Raw genomic sequence first — 13,176 nt, 5'->3', positions numbered from 1 at the left:
TGTCCCACTCTATAGAGCAGTTGGCACAACTATATGTTAAGGAAGTGATCAGATTTCATGGAGTTCTGAAGTCAATTGTTTCTGATAGGGATGAGCGCTTCACCTCTCATTTTTGGGAGTGTGTTCAGAATGCATTGGGCACCAAACTCAAGTTCAACACAACCTTCTATCCCCAGACTGATGGACAGACAGAACGAGTAAATCAGATTTTAGAAGACATGCTCCGAGCTTGTGCATTAGATTTTAAGGGCAGTTGATGCAAGTATCTGTACTTAGCCGAATTCGCCTAGCTACCAGGCCACTATCAAGATGGCAGCTTATGAGGCACTGTATGGCCGAAAGTACAGATCACCCATTTGCTGGCAAGAAGTAGGTGAAAGGAAAGAAATGTAAGTGGGGTTGGGCATTTAGAAAGAGATGATAGATGAGACCACTCAGGCTATCCAAAAGATCAGACAGAGAATTGAGACTGTTCAGAGCAGACAGAAAAGTTATGCTGACACACGCCGTAGGCCACTTGAGTTCCAAGTAGGGGATTCAGTCTTTCTCAAGGTCGCTCCTATGAAGGGAGTGATGAGATTTGGCAAAAAGGGCAAGTTAAGTCCTCGCTACGTAGGATCCTACCTGATCACAGAGAGGATTGGGAAGGTAGCTTACAAGCTGGACTTACCTTAAGACATGCCAGCAATATACAATATATTTCATGTCTCCATGCTAAAGAAGTGCCTCCACGACCCTAGCCAAGTGATTCAGCCTCAGTTAGTGCAGATCAAGGAGGATCTTAGTCATGAGAGCAGACCTACACAGATAGTGGACAGAGGAGTTAAGAGACTAAGAAACAGAGAAGTGCCACTAGTGAAAGTCATCTGGCAGAACCAGAAGCACGAGGAAGTTACTTGGGAGCATGAGGACAGCATGAGACAGAAATATCCAGAATTATTCTAAGTTCGAGGACAAACTTTTTATAAGGTACGGAGAATTGTAACACCCCAAATTTCATTGTTTGGAGTTCTAAAAGTGCTTATAAATATTTAGAAATGCTTTAGGAATATTCTAGAGATTTTTAGAAATTTTTAGAGTATTTTTATGAAATTTTCGGAGTTTGTTTGGTATTTTTACCAAAAGAAAGAAATTGCAAAAAAAAATAAAAAGGTTCGGTCGAGGTTCGAACTCGCGACCTCCGACCTGATCCAAGACTTAAGCGAAGCGCGATAGCTAAGCGCTCAAGCAGGTGTTTCATGATCAAAGTGATGGCGAAATAAATTTAAGTAATAACTGAAACCGAGAATACCCATTGGTATAAAAAGGAATTGGGTTATTTCCTCACGACCAATGTAACGACCACCCTTCTTACTACTACTACACTCTAAGGATGACCGTTACTTGACTACTAACTCTACTTAACCGGTGTGATTAAAAAATCACATGGAAACCCTACCGAAAAATTTCGACAGAATCTCCCCTGTACCGGTGACCATATCCGTAAATACATACAGAGTATACTCAGCCACAGGCGGCTGGAACATATATTTTCACAACCACGCAGTTTAATAAATCAAAACATGCAGGTAATGAAAAGCGGAAACATAACTTCTTACTACAAAATTTTCTTATCAACTTAATAAGAAATTAAACTAAACAAATTCTTAAACTAAATGAGTTCTTTAGCTAAGTCCAAAGGATCTCCATAGTCCACACATCACACACCGTCACAGCATCTCCTTGTCGTCTTCTTCCTTATACTTTAGCTTTTTTCCTTTATCTGCAGTAGGAGGAAAATAGTATCTATAAGCTAAAAGCTTAGTGAGCGCTATCCTACTCACAAAAACTCGATATGCATGTATATAAATAAAAACATGCTAAAACTGAGTACTAACATGTAAAGCTACTCATGCTCATAAATAGCAAAGAAAACAACTAACTGAAAAGCTAACATGTATAGCTAATCTTGCTCATAAATAGCGAAGGAATCATGCTAACTGAAATACTAAACATGTATAGCTAATCATGCTCATAAATAGCAAAGAAACTAACTGAAAAGCTAACATGTAAAGCTAATCATAGAACTATCATGTGTATCAATAAGAAACTGAATTGATACCTAAGCTAAACTAATTAATGCTAAACTGAGTCTAACTTGTATTCACATAACTAATTTGTGAAGTTTTGAAAACTATTTACATAATAGATTAAAATAATAATCATGCTGCTGATGGGCCCGACAACTGTACTTGCTGTGCGCGCATCCCTAACTAAACCCGGGATTGCAAGTTCCGAGTCTAGTAGGGTTTACTAGGTTATCTAAACCTAGGGACGACTGTGGGAGCCCAACCCAATGGATATCTAATCCAGTACAGTGCCACTGCTGAAAATAAAATACTGATTTCATAGCTAATTTTCTTACCTTGCTTTAACTAGGTTATCTGAACCTAGAACTAGGTTATCTGAACCTAGAGGCGACTGTGGGAGCCCACCCATTGGACCGTAGTCCCATATAAGCTGAAGCAAGACTAAATAAGTTATTTTAAATGCTTCTACTGCATTTACTGAGCTATTAAAATGCCTACTGTAGCATTATATTGAGCTAAGCATTTTATCAAGCACTTGGTGTGCACTAGAACACACCCTACGTACTAAAAATCTGTATACAAAGTTTAACATAAATCTGCATATTAAGTTTATCAAAATCTGCATACTAAGCTTATCTAAAATCTGCATGCAGTACTTATGAAAATCTGCTTATTAAAAATCTGCATACTTTACTTATAAAAATCTGCATGCTATAAAAATAGAACAGCTCATGTTATTCCAATAGCAAATAGGAAACTAGAACAACTTAAACATGCTACAACAGATTTAAAACAAAGGAAACAATTCTGAGATCTTTAAGCATGCTAAAATGAATGCAAAGGAAACCCCAAACTGCAACGTGAACTGACATAGCTGTTCCTACTCATTGGAGTTACATAAACTTGGTGTCTGCATGCATAAAACTAATAAGGAAGGATCTGTATCAAAACTAAGCAATGGAAATGCTAACAGCACAAAACTACTCTACTGCATGCTCATTAAAAGGCCTGTTCCTACACATGGCAGCAAAGAAGAAAATCAAATACTAGGATGTTTCATGCTCTCATTTCCGAATCTAAACAACTAAATCTGGTTTTATGGCAGCAAGCTTCAAGATAAACCAAACCTAAGTCTGTTCATGTTATTCTAATAGTAAGGAGAAACATTATAATTCAATACTGCTCGTGCTCTTCTAGTAATAAAGAAACTACACATGCTTAACTAATAACAAATAGAAAAGTCCAACAACATGCTAAATCATAAGTCTAAAGAATCTTTAGGAAATAAAAACAATCTTGAAACCAATCCAAAACTATTCCGAAGTCATGAAAGGAAGACTAAATCCCTAGCAACAATTCTATATAGCATGATCCAAAACATGAAAGGAAACTAAAGCTCTATCAATTACTCAATTCTGTACAGCCAGTTCCAAAACAAAGGAAAAATCTAAACTAAGATGCTTCCCAATGCCACTAAACCGCATGCTCCGAATTAAACCATTTCATGTTCTTCCCTGAACCTCACGGCAGCAAACAAAGTTCCTAAACATGCTTCACAGCAAAACTCAAACAAGCAAGGAAACACCAAAACAAGAACCCTTCTATCTTCTTTATGTGATTCACGGCAGAAAACCAAACCAACCATCCTTAACAACATGCTACGAAATCATGGAAGACAAGAATCCGATCAAAAACACAAACCACCTACAATTTATCCCAAAGCTTCCGGAAAAGAAAGGAACAATCGGAGCTATCCTACTGCAGGTGAGTAGCAACTCACCTTGCATTCTTAGACTCTCTACTGAAGGAGGAAAGGGCTTCTAGGGTTGCTGAGATGCTTGAGTTCCTGACCTCTTCTTGTGCCTATGCGTCCACCTCGCCGAGAGGATCGTGAAGAAGCGAAAAGCTCTCGGATTGAACCCTCGCCGGCCGCCGGAAACACCCCAGCTTCCTGCTGCGGTTTCGCCCGAGAGAGATCGACGCCGTCGCGAGAAGAGAAGAGATGAGAAGAAATTTGTCTCGGGAAGAAAAATAAGCCCTCTTTTATAACTAGGGTTTTTTTTTTATTAAATACTATACCTTAAATATTTGTCGCTGCATATTTGATTAGCATCAACCGCTGGCGCAGTTGGTTGGCTGCGTTTTGCTTAAGGCCCGGCTTGTGGGTTCGAGTCTCGGCTGCAACCATTTTATTTCGTATTTATTCTCTATTTCCTAACTACTGCTCAAATAGAATATTTCTCCTTCTTTAATAAGAAACGCCAGCTGGAAGAGTTGGTTGGCTGTGTTTAACCGAAACCTCTGGTCACGGTTTCGAAACCTCAGCCGAGCGTTTAATTTCCCTTTTATTTTAACTGTTCTTAACTACTGCTTAAATGTATTTTGTCCCATATATGTTCACAAAAAGGTTGTAGACCAGTTGGTTGGCTGAGCTCGATAAAAACTTGATTCAGGTTCGAAGTCCTGGGTTCAAAACCCGGCTTAAACATATATATTTACTATTATTTTTTTTTATTTTTTTAAACTTCTTCCTCTTGGTAAAAATACCAAACGAACTCCAAAAATTACGTAAAAATATTCTAAAAATTTCTAAAAATCTCTAGAATTTTTCTATAGCATTTCAAAATATTTTTGAATTATTTTTGGAGCTCAAAATGAGAAAATTTGGGTCGTTACAACCAAAACCCTCTCATCCTCTCCTCGCTTGCGTGCGACGGCGCTGCTTGGGCGAAAACGAAGCCTAAGCTAGAGCTTCGTCTCCGGCGGCCGACCAAGGGGTAATTCCGTGAGCTCTTCACTGATTCGAGACCCTCTCATCGAGGTGAACCCGTAGGCACGAAGAAGAGGTCGAGATTTCAAGCCCTCTAAAACCCTAGAAGCTTCTCTTCTCGGCTGTAAGTTCAAGAACACATAGGTAAGTGCTCTCGCTTGCAGTAAGAGTAGTTTCGGATCTTTGTTTCCTTCTTTAGTTTGAGTTTTTCAACAGACAATTAATAGAAGTCTAATTCCAGCAAGTTTAGATTTTCTTTTGCTATTTATGGGGCACGAACAACCCCTTACCCTCAACACGTTAGTTGAACTTTCTTGCTTCTTAATTGTGCATGTTAGTATTTCATATTTTTAGTTTTGTTACTGATTTAGGGAGCATGAATAGCCTGTGTTTTAAGTATACCGTGTTGGTTTACTCTTTACTACAATGAATAAGAACAGCTTTATTTGAACCATGCCGTTTAGACCTTTTCTGCTTTCCAATTAGCACGGACAGCCTTACCTAAGCTCCAGCATGCAGTTTTCGATGTTCTTTTAGCATCCCAGTTGCTTGTTTTTTCTTGCCACGGTGTTGAGCATGAACGACTATGTGTAGCATTTCAGTCTATTTTGGTTTCCTTGCCATGGTACTGAGCATGAAGAACGGTTATGTTTTTACGTTTCAGTAGAAATTTCTTTACTAACTGCATTGAGTATGAACTGCTATATATTTTATAAGCATGCAGTGGGTTTTGCCTTGGTTTTGGGTACATGTATCATGAACAGATAGCCTTAGTTTTCTTTTGAGTTTTTAAAGCATGAAACTTAGCATTCTGCAGATTTAGTTTCGTGTTGAGTTATTGAGCATGAATAGATCGTATATTTGAGTAGTTATAAGTAAGAAAATACCAAGGATTCAATTTAATCCCAAATTCCAGATGTTGGGATCAAATGTACACCAAGTGTTTGAAGAAATGTCAAGGCACTTTATTTTAGGAGTATTTAAAGATAATATGTATTTTATTTGAAAAGGCTAGTACCCGACTTCCGAGGTTGTCATTAAATAAATCCAGGTGACCAATTCTGAGGTCTTGACCCTGGTAAGACCAAGGTCTTTACCCTCGTAGGACTGGTGGCTCGCTACCTCAGTTTCTATTAGGGAGAGCGCAATGGTACTAAGCCTGGGCCCAAGAGATTATTATTTTGAAGTATAAGAGTATAAGTTTTGGGAACAAATGAAATAAGCTTCACATAAGTTTAAAAACCAGCAAGTTTAGCCTTTTATTCTAGCATGTTGTATAGGCTTTCTTACTGCTATTTGCAAGCATGAGCAGCCTTACATGTTTAGCATTTCAGTCTGTTTGATTTCTTTGCTGGCTTGACAAGTATGACCAACCAGTCCTTTAGCTTTGCAATATTGATTTCTTTGATTTCGGTTCCTTTGCTATTAGATGAGCATGAGCAGCTTTTCTTTTAAAACATTCAGTTTCTAGATTCCTTTTTGTACAGATGCATATCCGAGTTTTGCGAGTTAGATAGCGCTTACTAAGCATCCGCTTATAGTTGTTGGATCGAGACGCGCTAGAGGGGGGGGGTGAATAGCGCTCGTGGCTATTTCATTTTTCGATTATCAGAATCGTATCAAGTAAGTCGTTCAAGTATAAACATAGTAGAGAGAAACAGAAACAAGTGCAAACAAAGACACGAAAGATTTACTTCGTTCGGAGCCTAAGGCGACTCCTACTCGAAGGCCCGTGATTCTTGATCGCTTCCGGTGGGCAACAACTATAAGCTCGATAAGAATTACAAATTACAATGAAAGTAGTAAAACAACTTTGTACCGACAACTTAAAGAAGAAGAAAGCAGAGCTCCGGGTCATCGGAATTTTGCAGTAGCACTTCAGAATGATTTTGTTAGCAGCACGTTGAAGACAGAAAGCCTGGAACTTGATACTCTGAAGTGCTGGTCGAAACCCCCTTATAAAGGGTGTTCAAGGCGCCTTGAAGGCAGTTCATGGCGCCTCCATGCTGCCGAGTCTTCCGCGTGGATCAGACTTGAACTGGTCGAATTTCATCTCCCTAAGGCGCCTTATACCCTGCTCAAGGCGCCTTCCAAGGTGCCTTATAATACCTTCAAGGCGCCTTCAAGCTTCTGCTTGCACCCGAGGCGCCTCCAAGCTCCATGGAGGCGCCTCGGACACTGTTCATCCGAGGGAAAACTTCATTATTTTGTACCTGCAAGACATGTTAGTCCAAACAATATCCTGCAACACAGAGTTAGCATAACAGCAGCATGAATATGATAAAGAATATTATGACAGTCTCCGGACTGTCCGGGTTTGACTTCGGATTTCCGTACGGAGACCCTAGGTCGACCCGACGCCTACTGTTCCCTCTACGGGGAACGCGTCCTCACCTACTCCACACAGGAGATTTACCTGTTGCCAGTCGATCCTCCAGATCGACTGGACTTTTGCTCAGCACTCGATGCTTCCGGACTTTCTGCTGGACATCCGCTTCCCGGCTAGTCCAGTCTTTCACCTGGTTCGCGACACCAGGACTTTCCACCTAGGGTTACCACCCCCTAGGACTTTTGCCTGAAGTCATCGACCTGCCAAGACTTTCCACATAGGGTTACCACCCCCTATGACCTAGGGTTACCACCCCCTAGGGGTTTCCCTTTGCCTAACCGCAGCTAGGACTTTCCTGAAATCCTCAAGCAGACTTGTTAGATTACAAAACACCTTAACTTTGAATCCTTTGCCATTATCAAAACACGAGTTCGATCGTCGGATGCTTCCTGCACCAACAATCTCCCCCTTTTTGATTATGGCAACTCAAATTCAAAGTTAAGTAAACGAACGAATAGATGAATATTTTTAACACAGGCAAATTTGCTAAGAATAGATGAACACATTTAACAAAGCAAATTTGCTAAAGTAAACTATATGCTCCCCCTTTTTTATTATTTTAAATTTGAATTTTATTGCTATTCTCCCCCTTTGCCATATATAAAAAAAAATAAGTAAAAATAGTCATTTGATTTAACAAGATTTTGAAAAATATTTAACAGTTTAGCTAAGTGAGAAAATATTTAACAGTTTAAGTGATGTTAGCTTTTTGGAAACATAGAAAAAGTTTCTAGAAAGTGGATCTTTTTGATAGTTTTTAAAAGCTAGTAAAAATTTGATTTTTACTTAGGAGAAAATTTTAAAGTTTGAAGTGGAATCTTAAGTCAAAAGTCAGTTAGTCTTTAAGTCCAAGCATGAGTCAAGTATAATAGATTGACTTTAAGAGGTATCAGAGCCCTAAAGATCAAAACATGCTTAACTAGAAAATTGAGTATCCTTTACCAACTGTCTAACCTTTAGCTACTTGTTGATTGTCTATAGGGCAACAACTTTCACATGGTTAGTCAAGTTAAGTCAATTTGGTCCAGTTAGATTTGACTAGAGCTGGAAGACTTGACTTGATTAATGTATATTGCGTATTTAACACCCAGACTCATATTGATGCACAGATATAAGCATTCTTGAGTCCAGGCTGTACCCTATGTATCTCACACCATTCTAAGTCTTTCAAACACAATCAAGGTATACCTAGATGTTTGTGAGATGCTCTGGCTTAATTCTAGGGGAACATGATTTCTAGGGGGAAAGCTTAGGCTAAGTCCAACTTTTGAAAAATCTAATAAAGTGGAATTTTGAAAATTATTTTTCCTAGAATTTGAAAAATAATAATTAAAACAAAATGAGACAATAAAAAAAATAGCACATAAGCACTCAATAACAATCCAGACAGTCTAAAAAATCCAGGATACAATCCAAAATGATGACAAAGATAGGCAGATCAATCCAAAAGGATGAGTAAGTATCCAGAATAAAATCAAGCAGGTGGATCATCAGCTGGAGGATCGGCTAGAGGCTGCTCGGGTGGCGGCTGAGGCTGTCCCTGATGCCGAATCTCGCCTCGGAGAGATGCGAAACCAGCAACCATCTCGGCTCGCATAGATCGAAGAAAGCGATGGCTATATAGCACAACCCATCGCGTCTGAGTGGTCCGGACCTCGAGTCGAGTGAGTCTGTCCTCGACAGAGAGTGGTGCTGAAGATAAAGGCGCGGCTGAGGTGGAGGGTCCAGCAGAGGTGGAAGGATCTGTGAAAAAGTCCTCTGCTAGGAAATCAGGCCACTCCTCATCTGCATCTGGTGCGTCCTCGGCCTCTGGATCACCAGGGGCAGCAACTGGTGGTGGTCGGCCCTTCCAGGCCAGAATCCCCTCGGCAGTGACCTCTGCTCCTGCTAATCTAAGGCTACGCTGACCGAACTCATCGTAAATGGTAAGTGGGATGAGTACCCCTCTAGTGATGTATATCCCAGAGCTGGAGAATATCTGGGTCAGGATATGGCAATAAGGCATATGAACTACTCCAGATGTAACTGTACTAGATGCAAGGACAATGTTATGAAGCATATGGAGGGCTATGTCTATATCCAAGAGCTGGGTGAGGGCGTACAAAAAAAATGAGTGGGACGGTCGCATCTTCGAGACGTCTCGAGATGATAAGGGTAGTATACAAGCTGTCAGGACTCTGTACATAGCATAATCCTGAACTCAAAGAAGAGTGGATCTGAACTCGGTCAGTCCCAAGGGTCTCTCTTCACCAAAGAAATGCATGTAGATGTCGTCTAATGTAATGTGTGAATAGGGATCACCAAAGGGTAGGGCCCTACTCGGGTAACATAAGAATGTACACTCGGACTCTCTAATCTCTAGGCTGGTGCGAAGTAGGGAGGGTGTAAACTGAAGATCAGTACCACCAACTCTGGTGGAGTAGGTTCTATCATCAACCTTTTCAAGGTTGTGATAGAACTGGGCACACAGATCTTGGTTGACTGTAGTGGTATAGTCAACCAGTTTATCTAAATGATAGTGGTTTATCATCTGGATAGTGGGTTGACAGTGTTGAGACAAAAATTCCCGACCAATATATCTAGGTTTAATTGACTCAAAGGTAAACCTAGCGAAATCTATCCTATGCCGTTCCGAGGGGAATCTCGGGTCCGTGGAAGGGGCCCTAGCTGGTGTGGTATCCACAATACGACGCTTCCTATTGTTGACATTATACAAGGAAAAAATTGCAAAACTAGCAAAGAATGTAGGAAATAAATGATTGAAAAGGGTTTAGGTTATACCTAGGAGGCATAGTTAGGAGTGAAAGGGAAGGAGACGGGTAGAAGGCGCCTTGGTTGGGAAGAATCGCAGTTTGCAGCAGAATGCGAACACGAACAGAAACGAACAGAAAAATGCTTCTGTTCGTGACAAAAGAGAAGGCTTAAGGCGCCTTATGGGATTTTTAGGGCGCCTTTGGAGGCGCCTTAAGGGGTCCCTTAAGCCGCCTTAAGTAGGCGGCGGGAAATTTCCCGCCGCTGCTTGAGGGCGCCTCCCCCTTGAGGGAGGCGCCTTCATGTGCCACATGTCCTAATTTTTTTTTTAATTAATTTTAAATTACCTGATTTAGGTTAAATAAGTTTTGACAAAGATAATTTTAAAGTTAATTTATTTTGAAAAGATTTTAAGTTTTTTTTTTAAAAAATAGTTTTGAAATTGAGTTTTTAAAAATAATTTTGAAATTGAAGTTTTAAAAATAGTTTTGAAATTGAGTTTTAAAATAATTTTGAGGTTTTAAAATAATTTTGAAATTTAGTTTTAAAATGATTTTGAAATAATTTTGAAATTTAGTTTTAAAATGATTTTGAAATAAGTTTTTTTAAAATAATTTTGAAATTTAGTTTTTAAAATAATTTTGAAATTTAGTTTTTAAAATTATTTTGAAATTTTAGTTTTTAAAATAATTTTGAAATTTTAGTTTTTAAAATAATTTTGAAATTTGAGTTTTAAAAATAATTTTGAAATTTGAGTTTTAAAAATAATTTTGAGTTTTAAAAAATAATTTTGAAATTTGAGTTTTAAAAATAATTTTGAAATTAAGTTTGAAAAGATTTTAAAATAATTTTGAAATTGAGTTTGAAAAGATTTTTAAATAATTTTGTAAAAAATAATTTTGAAATTAAGTTTGAAAAAGATTTTTAAATAATTTTGTAAAAAATAATTTTGAAATTAAGTTTGAAAAGATTTTAAAATAATTTTGAAATTGAGTTTGAAAAGATTTTTAAATAATTTTGTAAAAAATAATTTTGAAATTAAGTTTGAAAAAGATTTTTAAATAATTTTGTAAAAAATAATTTTGAAATTGAGATTGAAAAATATTTTTAAATAATTTTAAATTTTTTTTTAAAATAATTTTGATTTTTAAATAATTTTGAAAATTTTTTTAAATAATTTTAAAATTGAGTTTGAAAAAGATTTTTAAATAATTTTGAAATTGATAAAAAAAATTAAATTAATTAATTTTGATTAGTTTAATTTAGTTGAATTAACTTGATTTAAGCTTAAGTCAATTTTCATAGTTTAATTTCTTAGTCATCTCACCCGATCTAAATTGTCAATCAGGGAACCCTATAATTGTTGTGAGATGAATTATGGTTGAATTTTAGAGTCTGGTTTAACTTTGTGTTAGATTCAGATTTAGCTTTGGGTTCAACAAGTAAGCATTCTTTGGATAAACTTCTGGGCTATGGTGAGTCACAAAGAGCTCATTAAAGTAACCATGCCTTCGAGGTTTTCCAAATAGTCCTACCCATTGAACTTAATACTAATCTTTGGTCTAACTAGTTAGGATCCATTTAAGGGTAGCTTCGGTCAGTTCCACTTGGCCAAATGCACCAGGTCGAAGCAATATCTTCCTAGACATGCGATGCCCAAGCTTCCCTAACGTATTATCATCCAAAAACTTCACCAGTACTGTGGGTCAAGTTAAACCTAGCCGGATTAAATCTAACCTTAATTACCCTGCCGGGTAATCTACTCTTGTTTTACCCATTTCGGGTAGATTAGGTTCAGTTACCCTGTCGGGTAGTTCAGTTGGAGGTGCCAGCTAGTTTGGATCCTCCATCTATTTTTGAATTTTGAATTTTAATTTGATTTTGAATTTTTAATTTTGAATTTATATTTTAATTTCAAATTTTTAATTTGATTTTGAATTTTGAATTTTGAATTTATATTTTAATTTCGAATTTTTAATTTGATTTTGAATTTTGAATTTTGAATTTTAAATTTGATTTTGAATTTTGAATTTTGAATTTTGAATTTATATTTTAATTTTGAATTTTTAAGACCGTTTTTCTTTTGCTCCCCCTGGATCATTGCCTTGATATGGTCTATCGAGGTAGTGTATTTGATCATTCGGAACCCAGTATTGGCCAAGTCCAACTTGATTGATCAACTTGGACTTGGGGACCCATGCTTGGACTGATTTACTATTTTGTTTGTTTATCAGGGATAAGTAAGATTTATATTTCTTTTTACTTTTATATCCTAGCCCAGTTCTATTGTAGACGACTCTTTGTGTCCCAAGAATTAGGTCCAGATTCTTGGAGCCCAAAGAAAACCGTTCTAAGGTATTTTTTAAATCTTTTACCTGATTTTTCAAACTAGAATTTTCTTCCTCAAGTTTTTGAACTTGAGTTGAATCTTCAGTCTGAACTTGATCAGGTAAGGATTTTGAGTTAGTTACTTCTTTAAGGATAGCTACTTCCTTTAGAAGTGACTTTATCTTAAGGTTTGACTTGGCTAATTTGCGAAGTAAATAATTGACTAAATTATTAAGCCTCGGAATACTTACAGCGGAGTCTAGCCCTTCGGAAACGGATGCGGATCGGTGGCTTTGCTCGGAGTCAGCCTCTGACTCGCTCTCGCTCTCGGATTCGATGATCTGGTCCCGGGCCATCAGTGCGAGTAAACTCGTCTGATCGAGTTCGTCGTCGTCGTCCTCGGAAGAAGATTCGTCCCAGGTTGCCTTCAGGGCCTTCTTTCTTCTTTGCTTCTTGGCTTCCTTTTGGTTGGGGCAGTTGGCTTTGATGTGCCCCTTCTGGTTGCACCCGTAGCAAGTGACTTCAAACTTTACCTTCGAGTTCGGTTGGGCCTCCTTGGATTGAACTGCCTTCTTCAGATCTTTCTTGTTGAAGCCCTTCTTCTTCTTGTAGAGCTTCTTCACGAGATTCACTAGTTCGCTGGTCAGTTCATCTTCTGAATCTTCTGAGTTGGGTTCGTCTTCTGATTCCGGTTCAAATTTTCGGCAGGATCTTGGTTCGCGTGTTCGACTAGTACCTGCAACCAAAGCGATACCTTTCTCGGTCGGCTGTGCATTAGTTTGTTCATGAAGTTCAAATTCACTAAATAATTCATCTAATTTTAAGGAAGACAAATCCTTGGAGACTTTGTAGGCATCTACCATCGATGC

Source organism: Zingiber officinale, chromosome 7A (genome assembly GCF_018446385.1).
Source record: "Zingiber officinale cultivar Zhangliang chromosome 7A, Zo_v1.1, whole genome shotgun sequence".
Taxonomy (NCBI): domain Eukaryota; kingdom Viridiplantae; phylum Streptophyta; class Magnoliopsida; order Zingiberales; family Zingiberaceae; genus Zingiber; species Zingiber officinale.
Note: the sequence above shows the minus strand (reverse complement) of the source record.